Genomic DNA, 15962 nt, shown 5'->3' with positions numbered 1-15962 from the left:
GTCGAATCCCAAGTGCCGTGTAACAGAGTGAGTGCCTGTTACTTGTCCCAGCTTCTGCCAACCTAGCAGTTCGAAAGCACGTAAAAATGCAAGTAGAAAAATAGGGACCACTATGGTGGAAAGGTAACAGTGTTCCGTACACCTTTGGCGTCTAGTCATGCCGGCCACATGACCACGGAGATGTCCTCGGACAAGCGCTGGCTTCGGCTTTGAAACGGAGATGAGCACCGGCCCCTAGAGTCGGAAACGACTAGCATGCATGCATGCATGTGCGGGGGAACCTTTACCTTTATATGTATGTATACACACATATACACAAATATATCTATCACATTCTGACATACATGTGTGCATAAGAGTATGTGTGTTTACACATACATACCCAAGATGATAGATTGATGACAGTATGTCTGATAGACGTGTGTGGAGTATGTGTACGTGCACACACACACACACACACACACACACAAAACCAGATGAGATTGATGTCTAGACATGTGGACTATGTGTACACACACACACACACACACACACACACACACACACACGCGATAGATTGATGTTAGAATGTGTTTCTGATAAGATATTTGCGTATATACACACAAACATGTATATGTACGTCTATCAGAGATGATAGCTTAATTCTAAATTGAACCCCTCTCTCGCGCGCGCCGTTGTTTAGCTTTGGGGCTTGAAAGGAACCCTCCCGTGTTAACTTCCAGCCAGTCGATAATTATGGGCGTTCGCCTTCCTGTATCCGGAGGGCGCTCGGTTGAGGAATGCCGCCAGTCCGGAAAAGCTGGCGCTGCCTGCCTTTGCGCGGTCTCTTGCTCCCCTCGAAAATCCCTCTTAACGCCCACCGACCGCGCCCGCCGCCCGGCCTGCGCCTTCCCTCGCCCGCTTTCCCGCGCGCGGGGCGGGCGGTGGGAGGAGCCCGAGGAGGGCGGGGAGCGGCGCGCGGGTGGTCGAGCCTCTCTGGCGGGGCGGAGATACGGGGGGCGTGGCCGAAGGAACGCCCCCTGGGCGGGGCGGGGCGTGGTCCGGCGAACCCGCCTATAAATACTCCTCCCGCGGCGCTGGACGGAGGAGAAGTGTGTGGGGTGGCGTGGGTGGCGGTGGTTTGCGAGCATCCGTTGGTCGAGACCTTTGCGCACTCGCGGAGACGGCGAGGGGTCGCCGCCTTTTCTCGCCCTCAATTCCCGGCTCGGTGGGGTCTCGCAGCGTCTGAAAGGGGCTCCCCGCCCAGGTGAGAAAGAGAGAGAAAGAGAAGTCGCGCTTTTAACGCCCCTCTTGGCCGGGGCGTTGAAGGAGCGCCTGTTCCCATCATCCGCGACCGGTTGGGGGAGTTCGCTCCACGGGGAGGGAGGAAAGGTCTGGGGGGGAGGGGAAAAGAAAAACAAACGGGCGGTTGGGTTGGCTGGGGAGGATGGGACAGGGAGTCAAGCGCTGGGTACAACGCGCGCTTTGGTGAACCGACCTCGCGGGGTTGTTGTGAAGGAGGACCGCGCGTGGTTGGAGAAGAGGGGAGGGGGAGGTCCAAGGCCAAACAAACCCGGTCCTGTCCCCAACCCACTCTCGGTTTACTCCATTCCTTTCAGAAAAGGACTGTCGGTTTGCCCCCCCAACTCTTCCCGTCTGCTTCCCCCAGACTTGAATTTCTGAAACCCCCCCCCCCCAAAAAAAAATTGATTTTATTTTGCAGTTGGGCATCCTGTCTCATTTTATTATTATTTTCCTCTGCTTCCCCCCCCCGCTTCCCCCCCCCGTTCTTCTGCCAATGGACTTTTATTATTATTATTATTAAAGAGTTTTACAAAAACAAAATTTTACAATATATCCCCAAATCCCTCCCACCCCAAACCCACCCACTTCCCCCCCCCACTTCCCGGAGCTAAATACAGGATTATAGTTACAATAATCATATTCTAAACAAAAATTATGCATAATATACAATTAACCAAATTCATAATGTGCTTTAACTCCCCTTTAACCTAACTACAAACAACGTACCAATAACAATATCCCACTAAAATGTACTCATAAGCTAAATGGAACTTTTTAGTCCCATATTTGTTCTGAATATAATTTATCCATCTCCGCCAAACTGAAATATATCTTTCCTGTGAATGATCTTTCAAATAAGCAGAAATCTTAGACATTTCTGCAAGATTCAAAACTTTAAACACCCATTCTTCTATAGTGGGCAAACTATCCTTCTTCCAATATTGTCCCACCAGTAACCGTGCTGCTGTTATCATGTTCAACATCAAGTTAGTTTCTTTAACATCACAATCTACCACAATACCCAATAAAAACAATTGCGGGGAAAACTTTATCTTTCTCTTAAAAATCTTTTGAACGTTCCACCAAATTTTAATCCAAAAAGCTTTTATATTTCTACAAGTCCACCACATGTGAAAATAGGTAGCTTCTAAACTACCACACCTCCAACATTTAGACTGTAAATTAGGATACATGTTGGACAACTTCTTGGGATCCAGATGCCTTCTATAAAACATTTTATAAAAAATTTCTCTTAAATTTTGAGCCTGAGTAAATTTAACATTTCTGACCCAAATTATCTCCCAGGTGTCCAACGAGATTGGTTCCTGAATATTTTGTGCCCACTTTATCATGCAGTCTTTAACCAGTTCTGTTTCCGAATCCAGTTCAATTAAAGCAGTGAACCGACCTCGTGGGGTTGTTGTGAGGGGGGAGGACCGCGTGCGGTTGGAGAAGAGGGGAGGGGGAGGTCCGAGGCCAAACAAACCTGGTCCTGTCCCCTCCCCACTCTCAGTTTACTCCATTCCTTTCAGAAAAGGACTCTCGGTTTGCCCCCCCAAACTCTTCCCGTCTGCTTCCCCCAGACTTGAATTTCTGAACCCCCCCCAAAAAAATTGATTTTATTTTGCAGTTGGGCATCCTGTCTCATTTTATTATTTTTTTCCTCTGCTTCCCCCCCCCTGCTCCCCCCATTCTTCTGCCAATGGACTTTTGAGTGCCCCAACTGCATGCCTGCCTGCCTTGATAGCAGTTAAATTTAGCCTCGTAGGAAATCTGGCAAATATGGGAAGAAATTGACAATTGAAGCTTTTCTTTTAAAAAAGAGAAAAAAAGGGGGGGGAGCCTTCTCTTGTCTGCTAGGGTTTGATGAATGAGGGGGACCCCTCGGTGTGGGGGGGTCCTGCTTGTTTTGTGAGGTCAGCAGAGTTTTTATGACAAGTGTGTGTTCTCTGTAATTAAAACCTGAATTCAGCTCTCAGATTGTTTTGTGGTTTGATAAAATGTCCCCCCCCCAAGCGATGGAGGAAGAGAACCCCCCTCCTTTAATATCCTGTCCCTTGGCTTAGATGGGGAGGCAAGATTGTCTTTTAAAAGCCTGTTGCTTTTTTTCCCCTTGCTCTTTTGCTTTTTCCAGAGTGCCAGAGTATATTTAAGCCAATTCACCTGCTTTTGAGGCGATGTGACTGCCATATTGTGGGTTGTCTGACTTTGGGCATTTAAGTTCAGTGTTTCTCGGCCTTTGGGTCAACTTAAGATGTGATTAAGACTCCTTAATTCTGGGAGTTGAATCTATACGTCTTAAAAGTTATCCAAAGTTGAGAAACGCTGATTTTAAGTGACTTGTTTTAACTTTGAAAAGTGCCTCTGGGCTGGCTTAGGTTGATATGTTCACTCTGTTCGATGACAGTATGTGAGATGAGTTGATTTTGCCAACGAAGTGAATATTTGAAGCTTAAGGGGTGAAATGAGGGGTCCTTGATGCTCTCTGGCCTTGGTTGTTTTCTTGCAGACATTTCATTACCCAACTAGGTAACATCGTCAGTGCTAGAAGGGAGTGGGGTTTGCTCTCTTTACATATACATGTAAATTTATAAAGAGCAAATCCCACTTCCTTCCAGCACTGATGACGTTACTTAGCTGGGAAATGAAATGTCTGCAAGAAAATAACCAAGCACAGAGAGCAACAAGGACCCCAGAAGATGATTTTCTTAAAAATCAAAGTAAAAAATCCCCTGAACTGGGCACTAGAGATAACATAAGTTTTCTTGTAGTATTTAGCCATCTCTATCTGTTTAATAGGGTACAACACAGGGAGGAAAAACTGAAAATATTCCCACGGCACAGTAAACCTGAATTAACAAAATGTAGTGGTATGTTTCCATGGCATTCTGTGTTCCAGTTGTATACTGTCTTAAAACAACGGGCCTGTTCACACAAGGCATTAAGGTAATAGCTGAGCCAGTACTGCCCAGCACTGTTCAAGTTAGCATGTTGTACAGAAAGAACACTAAAAAGTCGATAGGATTCCATTGCTTTCCAAATACCAGCGACCATTTGCATGCAAATGTCAGGTTTCCCTTGAGTTGTACCATATTTTCCGGCGTATAAGATGACTTTTTAAACCCATGAAAATCATCTCAAAAGTTGGGGGGTCGTCTTATACTCCCAGTCGTCTTATACGCCGGAAAATACGGTATTCAGTTTCAATCTCTGTAGTTTTCTTGGAAACAAATAGGAAATTATTTGCTGTTATTTCTTTCCAGTGTTTTGTTTTGTTTTTTTTTCCATTTTCCCATATAACCTGTATCTCTAAGCATTTCCTGGTGGTGCCCCATCCAGCTTACAGCTGTGTGGATCCTATTAGCTTTTCCAAGATCGGGTAACACTGCGTGCACTTTCTGCCAATAATTAAATCTAGCATTTGGGGACCGTGCTATGCAGAGATTCTTCTCCAGCACGGCAGAATTTGAGAGGAATAAAGCGTTAACCTGTTAGGCTTTGCAGAGGCTTTACACGGACTGAAATTCATTTGTATCCGCTGAATGAAGTTTGAAGATAATCAACAGCAGATTCAAGTGTGACTCTCAGAGCCTGGAACATGATTTTAAATACCCTGGAACTTTTTTTAAAAAAAAATCAAATTAGAAAGCCTTTCTTTCCAACTGTTTTTTTTTTCATCGGAGGAGCCTATTTTAATTGCAGCTGGCCTCTTGCTGGAGGGTGTAGTTCAGGGGTAGGCAACCTTGGCTCTTTTATGACTCGGACTTCAACTTCCAGAATTCCTGAGCCAGCCATGCTGGCTCAGGAATTCTGGGAGTTGAAGTCCACGAGTCATAAGAGCCAAGGTTGCCTACCCCTGGTGTAGTTCAATCTTTCAAACTGGTGTGTTCACAATTTGTTTGCTTGAGTTGCCAGAAGTTAGTTGCTGCTCAGATAATACCGGCAAAGGGTCATCAGATGAGACTACAGGTAGTCCTCGACTTAGGACCACAATTGAGCCCAAGATTTATGTTGCTGATTGAGATGTGTTAAGTGAGGTTTGCCCCATTTTACGACTTTTCTTGCCACGTTTGCTAAGTGACTCACTGGAGTTGTTAAATTAGTAACCCGGTTAAGGGAATCTGGTTTCCCCATTGGCTTTGCTTGTCAAAAGGTCGGAAATGGTGATCATATGATCCAGGGTCACTGCAACCATCATCAATATTGTCAAGCATCTGAATGTAAATCACATGACCCTGGGGATGTTGCAATGGTCACAAGTGTGCAAAACGGTCATAAGTCACTTTTTTCAGTGCTGGTGTAACTGAGTGGTCCCTAAGTGAACTGTCGTAAGTCGAGGACTACCTGTAGAGGTAGTCTTCGACTTAACAACAGTTCATTTAGCGACCGTTCAAAGTTACAATGAGTTGTGACCCATTTTTTTCACACTTGCTACCTTTGTAGCATCGCCACACTCGTGCGATCAAAATTCAGACACTCGGCAACTGCTTCATACTTACGACCGTTGCTGTGTCCCAAGGTCACGTGATTCCCCCTTTGCAACCTTCTGGCAAGCAAAGTCAATGGGGAAGCAGGATTCACTTCACAGCCGGGTAGCTGACTTATCAACGGCCTTTAACGACTGTGGCAAGACAGGTCGTAAAATAGGGCAAAACTCACCAAGTGTCTCATTTCACAACAGAAAGGTTGGGCTCAATTGTGGTCGTAAGTCGAGGACTACCTGTATAGGGTGACCGTGACTGGGAGGGGAGTTAAGCTGTACATCAGCGGGGCTCCTCAAGGCAGGTGAGGACTTTCAAGGGCATAAATTTGAGCTGCCTGAAGACCCTCCCAAGATGTGGATTTCAACTCAGGGTGGCTCGGGAATTCTGGGAGTTGAAGTTGAGTTACTTCTGGAAGGTGCATTTGCATTACCAGGTGCAGCACTAAGTTCTGCCCTTCTAGGTGGCACTGAATTCTCTCGGGGTTAGCATGCTCTTAATATGCAAAGAAGAGTTTGCTTGTACACGGGTGAATCCCTCAAGGGAGAGTTCCTTGCATCTGGAAGTCCACAGATCCGGGGGGGCCCTCAACCTTGTAAGAAGAGGGCCCTGCAAAGTTTCTCCCCTGATTTTCTGAGCTGGGAAGGGGTGGCCACAAGAGAGCCAACCTTTCACCGTTCCCACTTGGGACAGCAAAAAGCTCAGTATTCCCTTTGCCCTCCTTGGGTAAACAGCTGAAACAGCTGGAATCCTCTGGCAAGTTGGGCTGGCCTTGGAAGAGGGCTCGATCTCTGTGGGAGGTTCCTTCCTGCGATTGCAACAAGTTGTGGCAAGCAACTGTTCCTTGGCCCCTTCGTTGCTTTTTTGTGATGAGCTGCCTTAGGAATTGTGCCCAGATCGCCTCTTGTTAAAACACAAGAAACAAGGGTGCGTTAATTCCATTTCTGGAATTTGTTGAATTATCAGCGCGTTACCCTGTTCTATAAAAAGCAGGGTTGGGAACAAAAGTATTCTTATGCCTACCAAATGACAGCTAGAAGAAAGCTTTCTATGTGCTTAACGTTGAGCCTTTCACATCCTGTTACTCTCAGTCCTTCAAATCCCATGGTTCCTAGCTACTTGAGGGTTGCATGTTCTTACTTTTTGCTAGTCAAAAGTCTAGTCTACCCATATCTGGAACTGCTCTGGGTAACTTCCTAAAATTAAAACAGTAATATACCAAAACCAACACACCACGTAGCACAAAACACAACTGGTGTGTGAAGGGAGACCACAAAAAAAAGCCCCTAACTACATAATCTGGCCACTATAAAAGGGGACCGGCCCAGGATTGGGTTGTTGTTGTTAGTTGCGAAGTCGTGTCCGACCCATCACGACCATATGGACAACGTTCCTCCAGGCCTTCCTGTCCTCTACCATCTTCTGGAGTCCGTTTAAGCTCACGCCTCCTGCTTCAGTGACTCCATCCATCCACCTCATTCCCTGTCGTCCCCTTCTTCTCTTGCCCTCAATCTTTCCCAGCATTAGGCTCTTCTCCAGTGAGTCCTTCCTTCTCATTAGGTGGCCAAAGTATTTGAGTTTCAACTTCAGGATCTGGCCTTCTAAAGAGCAGTCAGGGTTGATCTCCTCTAGGACTGATCTCCTCTAGGTTTGCAGGGTTGGGTAAAGAACCAGATTTTCAAAGATCACCAGAAGGTAAGACAAGATGGGGCCATCTTGATTTTCAAGCGGGCTGTTGCAAGGTGATGACAGAGAAGGCCGCCTCCTGGGTCTCATAAGCTGGCATTGGTTAATTGGTGGAGCCCAGAATAATTCCCGCCAAAGCACCTGAAGGCAGGACAAGAAGCAACAGATGAAAACTAATCAAGGAGAGAAGCAACCTAGAAGTAAGGAGAAACTTCCTGACAGCTAGAACAATTAACCAGTGGAACAACCTGCCTCCAAAAGCGGTGAATGCTGCAACACTGGGAGAACTTTTGATGGGACCTCCTCATCCTCTCCACGAAATGGCCTTCCAAGATGTTTTATAGATTCAGTTCCCATAATTCTTGGCTATAAAGGGGATTCTCAGCATTGTAGCGAAGGATTCTGGGAATTAGGAGAGCCCAAACTGAGAAGGTGCTTTTCCTGAAACAACGACGTTTGCCTTGATGATTTCAAGAAGTCACGTCTTTATTTTATTCTTTACTTGGGCAACGGATGCGGTAGCTTTGGTTATCTTGGGCATGGAAGTGCATGCATTAAACTGAGGGACTGAGCATTAAAATCAGCACAGCTGAAATCAAGAAAAAGGCCATTTGGAAAAGGAGTGAAGAAAGCGAAGAGGCTTGGCGATCGCTCCACACAGTTTTATCTTTTGAACTCCTGCCAGAATAAGAAATAGCCAGTTGATTTTGGCCATTTGGGCAGAGAGGAACGATTGTCCCACAAAGAATAAACTTAACGCATTCATTCAAGTCAATGTTTGCCTGGGTGCTTTGGAAATTCAACAGAGAAAAGGTCCTCTGTGCACGCGAAGGAACAAGGGATGGCAGATCGTCTACACAACACGGCTATTGTTTTCCCTGAAAGATGACAAAAGGGGCGTTCTTCTGTCCCCCGGCCAGCTCCGATCAGAGAAAGCTAAGTTCTGGATTACACAAGGGTGAAAAATTCAGTTGTTGTTGTTGCGAAGTCGTGTCTGACCCATTGCGACCCCATGGACAACGTTCCTCCAGGCGTTCCTGTCCTCTACCATCTTCTCGAGTCAGCTTAAGCTCACGCCTACTGCTTCAGTGACTCCATCCAGCCACCTCATTCTCTTTCGTCCCCTTCTTCTCTTGCCCTCAATCTTTCCCAGCATTAGGCTCTTCTCCAGTGAGTCCTTCCTTCTCATTTAGGTGGCCAAAGGATTTGAGTTTTAGCTTCAGGATCTGGCCTTCTAAAGAGCAGTCAGGGTTGATCTCCTCTAGGATTGACCGGTTTGATCGCCTTGCAGTCCAGGGGACTCGCAGGAGTCTTCTCCAGCACCAGAGTTCAAAGGCCTCAATTCTTTGGCACTCAACCTTTCTTGTGGTCCAACTTTCACAGCCATGCATTGCAACTGGGAAGACCACAGCCTTGACTATACGCACTTTTGTTGGCAGGGTGATGTCTTTGCTTTTTAGTGTGCCATGTTTCAATTGGAAGATATCTCTCAGCCTCTGCCTTTCTCTTTAGCTCCAGATATCACCAGCTTAATTGTCTTAACTGGGGAATTTTTGCTGACATCCATGTCATTTTGTACGTGTGTCCACTGTGATGGATGGGAAGAAACTTGATTCCTGGCAGAAGAAATACTGTCCCGGGAAATGGACGGCACTGTTTTCTCCTGCCTTCTTAAGCAGAGTAATGTGGCCTGCTCGATCCTCTGCCTACAGTAGTTATGCAAAGGTGGCAGGTCCCTTTAGAATCCAAATTGCAAATCCTGGGTCAAGGAAGAGAATACTTGCAAGCTCAGGGTTGATCTGTGGGCTCCCTGGTGCTCTCGGGGCTTGGAGAGGATTCTTGCAGATGTTTCATTACTCAACTAAGAAAACATCAGTGCTAGCCTAACCTAACCTAGCACTGATGACGTTACCTAGTTTGGTAATGGAACGACTACAATAAACAACTAAGCCCAGAGAGGACCACGGATCCGGCCGTACTTTGTGTTGGGGTTGGTAGCCTGTCACGGTGCATGCTCAGTCCTTGTGGGTCAGGAATCATGTTGTGATCCACTTTAGTAAGGAAGTAATAGCATACGTTAAATGCCACCAGGAAGTTCAACAGTGCCGAATCGGTAATTGAAAACAGGACATATAGAGTGACTCATTAAGATGACTTTTACAAATACAGTTGAAGCATAAACCGATCAGAAAAGATGTTATATGGCATGTTGATGTTACTTTTATCTCTACAAGCACAAGGAAAAATGTGTATATCCAACCTGGTATGTATTGAAAGTATTAGGAACTGTACTTGTTTATTGTTGACAAAAGAAGAATGTTAACTGTAAGAAGAGAAGATCAGGGAAATATATCATTAATACAGTATATTGAGTATGGAACTATAGAAATTATTACTGATTGTTCTTTAAATATATGAACCAGACAACACACTGTTTACTAAGCGCTAAAGACTTATTGTAAAAAAAATCAATAAAATATATTTTAAAAAATAAAAATAGGTCCTATAAGGATAAATCCAGGGGTGTGTGTGTGTGTGTGTGTCGGTTTATCTGTGTGTGTGTGTCTGTCTGTCTGTGTGCTCATGTTGCCACTTGCCTGTTCTTGACTGTCCCCTGATGGGTTACATTGCCAATTGTAAAGCAACTTTGTGCAACACTTTGCTCAAGTTATCCTGAATCCGACCCTTTTGATCGTTTTCAGGAATGTTTAGCATATGCAGTTTATGATGTCTCAGCATTTCCGCCTCCAGCCTTCCTGGTGCCTTCTTACCATTCCTTGCTGATGAATTGTTCCCAACTGTCTGGAGAGCACCCAGGAGACTTTTATGTTGTGTTCTTGTGTAATTTTTAATTGTGGTTGAAGAGCAACTAATGGTTGTTGTTTTTTAATTACCATTAACATCGTCCTGCAGATCTTACCTAACTCTTGCAAACTTCAACTTTGGCCAGCATCTAAAGCATTTAATCAGGTGGCCGCCTAGACTGGAAGAGGGAAAAGTACTGACAAGGTTAAAGGTTTGATTAATTTGGGGTTTGTTGAGCTGGAAAGTTGTGATAAAGTTTCGACGCCATGGCCGCAGTTGGGTAATAAAAGAACACACAAGGTTTATAGAATCAGACGTACAGATGTGGTATCCTATCAGAAAATTCATACTTTGGACATACGGGGAATGTCTTTGCGGAACTTCATATTCCATAAATGAGCCTACCCTTTTTCGGTAGCTTGAATTTTTTTCATGCAATTTTTTTTTCTCTTGTGGCTACTTTACTGTGTTACGTATCACAAGTACGTTTTAAACAAAGTAAAAGAAATTTTCCTGCTGACTTTGGTGGCTTTGCTTACCAGAATGGTTCTGCCTCAACTATTTTATTATGCCGCATGCAGCACAGTTACTTGTGTTGTGTTCCAGTTGTGTTGGGACTGAATTCCCAAGCGGTCTCCCTGATGGCTGGGAATTCTGGGAGTTTGATCCTAGTCTAAAATTTTTCAGTTGCAAAAGTCTTGATTCCTGATTATATCCACTATGTTGTTGTTAGCTGTGAAGTCTTGTCCGACCCATCGCGACCCCATGGACAACATTCCTCCAGGCCTTCGTGTCCTCTACCATCTTCTGGAGTTCATTTAGGCTCACGCCTACTGCTTCAGTGACTCCATCCAGCCAGCTCATTCTCTGCCGTCCCCTTCTTCTCTTGCTCTCAACCTTTCCCAGCATTAGGCTCTTCTCCAGCGAGTCCTTCCTTCTCATTAGGTGGCCAAAGTATTTGAGTTTCAACTTCAGGATCTGGCCTTCTAAAGAGCAGTCAGGGTTGATCTCCTCTAGGACTGACCGGTTTGATCGCCTTGCAGTCCAAGGGACTCGCAGGAGTCTTCTCCAGCACCATAGTTCAAAGGCTTCAATTCTTTGGCACTCAGCCTTTCTTATGATCCAACTTTCACAGCCATACATTGCAACTGGGAAGACCATAGCCTTGACTATACGCACTTTTGTTGACAGGGTGATGTCTCTGCTTTTTAGTGTGCTGTCTAGATTTGCCATGGCTTTCCTCCCCAGGAGCAATCATCTTTTAATTTCTTGGCTACAGTCCCCATCTGCAGTGATCTTGGAGCCCAGGAAAATAAAATCTGTCACTACCTCCATTTCCTCCCCATCTATTTGCCAGGAATTGAGAGGGCCGGATGCCATGATCTTGGTTTTCTTAATATATCCACTATAAAGATGGGAAACAAGTGGTGCTTTAACTTCCATGTTGGGAATGTGAATGTGAAAGAATTAAAATCATCCCAGTGCTAAGAGCGACAGAGGGAAATTCTGCTCTGGGAGTTTTGGGGCCAGTGTTTATTGAATTAAAATGTGTTAATCTGATTTGCTGATCATTGAGTGGAAATAACATTCACTGTAGGACTTGGGACCCTTATCTTCATTTGAGAAGCATGGAATGCAGGATAAAACTATTTGCAATCTGCAGATTAGATTTGTTGTTAATTATATGGGCACATGGTGGCTTTTGCAGACGTTAGATCTCTGCTGGGCTGGATGAGATCAGATTTCTGACCCCAGTAGTTGAGCAATATCGCCAACAGAAAGTACTGTACTGTACTTCTATCGCGGAGATCAAGGACTTGATGTCAAAACCATGACTTGATGCCTTGCCCTGTTTTGAGTATCTGCATAGAAAAACCTTGCTTCATAATTCAATACATCCCTTCTTAATGTAGGAAGTCAGCCTCCCCCCCCCAGAGAAGGAAATATTAAAAGGTCAGAATGTTATATTTACTCAAAGGATCTTAAAGAGGCAGAAAAGCATGCCCAGTTTTTTTTAATAGCCCCAAGTCTCCCTCCCCCAAGCAGAAACCAACTCTGTAGAAATGCAGATGTAATAATTCATTCAGGAAGGTTGGAGGCCTCCAGCTAGAAGCTAAAGAAGACAAAGACACCTAAAATCTAGATAAAAGGTAAAGGTAAAGGTTCCCCCACACATGCGTGCTAGTCGTTTCCAACTCTAGGGGCCGGTGTTCATCTCCGTTTCAAAGCCAAAGAGCCAGTGCTTGTCCCAGGACGTCTCTGTGGTCATGTGACAGGCATGACTAGACGCCAAAGGCGCACGGAACGCTGTTACCTTCCCACCGTAGTGGTCCCTATTTTTCTACTTGCATTTTTACGTGCTTTCAAACTGCTAGGTTGGCAGAAGCTGGGACGAGTAACAGGCGCTTACTCTGTTACGCGGCACTCGGGATTCAACCCGCCAAACTGCCGACCTTCTGATCAACAAGCTCAGCGTCCTAACCCACTGAGCCACCGCGTCCCTTTTAGATACCCCCACCCAAACTCTAAGACAGGACATAATAGGATTAACCCATCACCACCAGAATGCCAGAAAGGCCCACTAAGACTCAGGTCAAAGTCCTTGACACAGGAAATACAAAGCCTCAAAAAGGAACAGGAAACAAGCTCAAGAACCCCAGAAGGTATAAAAATCCACTCCCTACTACATGTGCTCACACTCTTTTTTGTCCAGAGCCATCTTTCTGTCTGGCTCTCTTTATTCTTATCCTCTTCAATAAACTACAACCTTTTTTCTAAAGCAGTCGCCATGTTGTTGATTCCCGGCTTGGACTGGACCCTGAGGAAGATTTTTCCTTCAACATTAAGATACCGTTTTGTATCTGATTTTCAGATGGTACATCTTGAGTTTTTAGCAGAAGCAGTGGGAAAGATAGATTTCACAAGTCTTAACGTCTACTCATCTACCACACTAGTTAAATATAGTGTAGACTAGTATTTCTCAACCTTGGCAACATGTTAGCTGGGGAATCCTGGAGGTTGAAGTCCACGCATCTCAAAATTGCTGAGGTTGAGAAACACTGCAGTAGACCCCGGTTTGAGAACTGGAATTTACCTACTCTAAATTTGATTGCACTCTCTCAAGGTGAAGAGATAACATAGTTTGGAAATGCTCCTAAAGTCACTGATTTCAATGTCTTGGCTTATTTAGCGGGCCTTAGGAATGGTGACCGCCTTGATTTGGCTTTATTTGACTCTATGCAGAAAGTCTACACATGAAAGATTTCCATGTGATGGGCAAAGTCCTTAATCTTAACAGGGCTTTTGAACTTTACTCAGAGAAGGAAAATTTGCTGATCAATTTCACCCACAGCCAGAATTGTTTGGTGCAGTGGGTGCGTTCAGGCTCATTAATCTTTGCAGCCTGCATCTAGGTCATGTTTATAAAGGTTAGAAAGTGATATTTGCTCATGTTGGCCCAAGGAGAGCATGCACTGAGATACTCCTGCTAAGAGAATGTTGTTTTTTTCCCCAGCAGAGAAATGCAAAGTCTTTTTTAAAGTGGTTGGGTTTTAGAGGAAACTCAGAGATTGCTCAAATGAACTCTGCTGGATTAGTTCAGAAAGAAAATAGCTTGTAAAAATATCAGGGATCTGACCAAGTGCAATAGGTAAGGCCACTTGTTTGCTCAGGGAGAAAAAGGCTGGTTGCTACAGAATTTGCTGTGCATTGAGGTCCGGAAGCAGAAAGCAGCTGTAGCTAAATTTGCCCAAAAGCTTCAGACTTATTTCTAATCTGGTGTGTTCTACTCTGCTTGAAATTTATTCCATTTTGTAACGAGTGTTAGGTCTGTCTTCTTCTGAAATTAAAACTGGTCAAGGCAATTGGCAGAAAAATAAAAAATGAAATGAATAAACACGGCATCAATAGTCCAGAATGTTCAAGGCGTAACGTTGCTGCTTTGTTTGATGGCTCCTGCAGTCTTAAACTTTCTGTTTACTAAATGTTGCTTGCTTTTCAGTTCCTTGATAAGGCTTTCAATAATTAAATGACTTCCTCAAAATCAGATGCTCTCTCTCTCTCTCTCTCTCTCTCTCTCTCACACACACACACACACACACACACCCCGAAAAACCATAGAGCCATCAAACATCTGCCATTATCTTTGGAGGCGAGTGTTTATCCCCTCCCTTCCCTCAAAGAGGGTAAACTAAGAAATCATTTGATGCATTTGAAAAGATTATTAAGAGATTAAAAACTTGCCGAAAATAGATTCCAGCAAAGATGAATGGACAAGTGGAACAGACTTGTGTCAGATGCAGAAATCATCACTGAAAAACAATGGACTTTTTGTTTTATTTCCCTAGAAGCATCAGCGGTACACACAGAGCTTGAAAATTAGCTGTTTTGTGCAATTCCAAAAATTTGGCATGTACAAACTATTATTGGGTGTGTGGGTATAGATAGAACTGATTTGTGTGTGTGTGTGTGTGTGTGTGTTCCTCTGTCTTCTATCACCCTAATAAAAGGATAAAATCCTAGAGAAATACTATTTAACTGCTGGGAAAATAAATAGATTTGCAGTGTAGTGTGTTATCTGGAGGCAGATTTTTTTTTAAAAAAATAATCAGATTTTGGGCAGCTGTTTTATTTAGCATGTTGCAAATGGTTTTTTTTTCTTCCAGTCCAGCGCTGCCTTCTGTTCCTAAAATTTATATTGCGAGCAGCAATCCTCAGTGAAACTGTAATTGCAGATTTCTTGCTTTCTTTGGTAGCGTTCCTTCCCTCAAACAGTTATATGGTGGGTAGCCTAAAAGAGACATTTGGAAGTTAGGACATTGGGTTATGTTATTTTTTCGTTTTGTGGGACCTTCTGAGTTGGTACAAGTAAACAAGTTTATTGTCAGACCTTCCACTACTTAAAGTTCTAAATAGGTAAGATCCTTGGCTCCATTTATTTTATTTTATTTATTTTATTTTAATTCCATTTATATCCCGCCCTTCTCCGAAGACTCAGGGCGGCTTACAAGCTTAGCAGTAGCCTTCATTCTATGTATATGCCTGCTTATTAGGGCTTTCACACACACCCCAAGCGGGTGAGTGTGAAAGATACTGAGAAAGGTATAGTTTTATTAGAAGTCAAGTGTGTTACATAGTCAGAACTGAGAATTGCATGCCCAAATCCCTAAATTCAACTTTTCCCTCCCTTAATTGCCTCCCATTGCTGACCTCCCCCTCCTCCCACGACCAATCAGGTCCAAACAAGATGTTTTCAGAATGATCACTTGGTGCATAGGTTGGTATGGAGCTGCCTTCTTCTCCCAGCCAGGTGACCTTGAAGCAGCGTCTCTGGGTGATACAGAAGTTACTTTTGCTTTCCCCTCCCCTCCAGCATCTCCCCCTCCTCTCCATCCTCCCCAGAGTCTTTGGCAGACTGTCACCATGAAGCACAAGCAAGTCTGAGGTGACGGTTGACATTTTATTTTACTTTAGAATACAAGTGATTTTCTGTTGCTTTAATCAAAGTCAGGTCACAAAAAGGTCACATAGAGAACATTAATAAGCAACATGGTTAGCAGCATCTTCCATAGCATTATGGCTCTAATAACTAAACTTTGACTGTTCTTCTAAACCAACTGAATCAACCAAATCTTATGGACCAACTTGTAAAACTAATCGAGGAGAGAAGCAACCTAGAACTAAGGAGAAATTTCCAGCAGTGGGAAC

At 44.3% G+C, this 15962-nt stretch overlaps 1 protein-coding gene across 1 annotated transcript in view; it reads left to right on the top strand.

Moving 5' to 3' along the window:
- The first annotated feature begins 1117 nt into the window (after window positions 1–1117).
- NDRG1 (N-myc downstream regulated 1) overlaps window positions 1118–15962 on the top strand; it is a 49290-nt gene continuing 34445 nt past the window's right edge. Inside the window, exon 1 of the mRNA XM_081325843.1 lies at window positions 1118–1246. The gene's annotated coding sequence lies outside the window, so the exon portion shown is untranslated. The remainder of the gene's footprint in view (window positions 1247–15962) is intronic.

This window comes from Vipera berus (assembly GCF_964194415.1).
Source record: "Vipera berus genome assembly, chromosome: 3".
NCBI lineage: Eukaryota > Metazoa > Chordata > Lepidosauria > Squamata > Viperidae > Vipera > Vipera berus.
Note: the sequence above shows the minus strand (reverse complement) of the source record. Positions and strands in the feature narration are given on the sequence as shown.